Below are 1,515 nucleotides of genomic sequence, written 5' to 3'. Positions count from 1 at the left end.
AAACTAACATCATTTTCTCTCAATTTAAATCATTTAATCATTTGAAGCAGTTGTTTAACACACATTAGCTTTAATGGTTTTCAAATAAACACTGAGTTAATCAAATAAACCTCGCAGCTGTTTCAGTAACCTTATTGTGTTCAGTGAAAATAGGGCTGATGAATAAATAATCCTATACTGCCATCTATAGGACGATATCCTGTACTACAACCTTAACTTCCAAAAGTGAAGAAACACACAAATACACTGGACGCAATGTGAGAAAATCATTTATTTTATCATTGTGTTGTTCCATTTCTCAAATCATACAAACACCCTTGTTGGTTCCTTTAAAAAGTCAACAAAACAGCAAGTCTTTTAGTCATTTAACCTATTTTTTAAAATTACTAGATAATTTAGTATTTACAGTAAAAACAAGCTGAAGTGACAAAATAAACATCTAATTTGTGTTCATTATATTAAATTTTTTAAAAACCCAGAGTATTTAAGCAGATTGTGTTTAAATGGTAAATAAACTGAACTTGTATAGCTCTTTATCAAGTCCCTACAGACTCTAAAGCACTTTACACTTAAATTCACCCATTCACACACACATTCACACACACATTCACACACTGTACGCTACAATGTAGCCACAGCTGCCCTGGGGCAGACTTACGGAGGTGGGGCTGCCATGTGCTGGAAACTTGAAATAAAGCCAAGAAATAATTTTCTGTGTCAATTTAAGAAACTAAGCGTACCACAAATGGTCAATCTTAAACCTAACACTGACAAAAACATATAWTTTTTCTGAATTACCTGAAAGTTGTGTTAGTTTTGAGGCTAAAGTCAAAATGTTCTTTTGGATCTTTGAGACTAAATTTGGTGTCTGGAGATTAAGATCAAATTGAATTAAAGACCAGCTTAGTGATGCAATGAGATACAGCAGTAATACTGAAAAGATAGGTTAATATAATATGGTAACAAACAGAAGGTTTCAATGTTTGCAGTAGAGACAAAAACCTTATTTGTTAATTGTGAGGCAAACACACTCTTTCACTATCTTTGTGAGGACTTGCACTGACTTCCATTCATTTCTACAGCCTAATCCTGACCCCTTACTCTAAACCTAACCTCACAGTTACACACCTAACCCTAAACCTAATCCCTGAACCACAAATGGGATTTTGGTCTCAAAATGGCAAATGTCAAGGATTTCCTAATGTCCCAAAAATGTCCACACAAATATAGCAAGACATGCAGGCACACACAACCAAGCTCTGCAAGCACAAAAATATATAAAAACTTTGGATTTGGCTCTTGAAAAAAATGAAATACTTTGCAGTTCATACCACTTAGCTTAAAATACAAAACAAATACATCAAGGTTAAAAGAATGTAGCCTATTTTTCATCCTGTCATACTGCATCTCCATTTTGCACAGTGAAGCCTTTGTAAGGAGAACAATTCTTGATCTTTCTTCCAACATGAAGAGAGATTCTAAAAAGCTTGTTTACGTCAGTTACAACCATGAAAA

The sequence above is a fragment of the Austrofundulus limnaeus genome, unplaced genomic scaffold, assembly GCF_001266775.1.
Source record: "Austrofundulus limnaeus strain Quisiro unplaced genomic scaffold, Austrofundulus_limnaeus-1.0 Scaffold2, whole genome shotgun sequence".
NCBI lineage: Eukaryota > Metazoa > Chordata > Actinopteri > Cyprinodontiformes > Rivulidae > Austrofundulus > Austrofundulus limnaeus.
The sequence above is the reverse complement of the archived record's forward strand: the minus strand, read 5'-3'. Positions refer to the sequence as shown.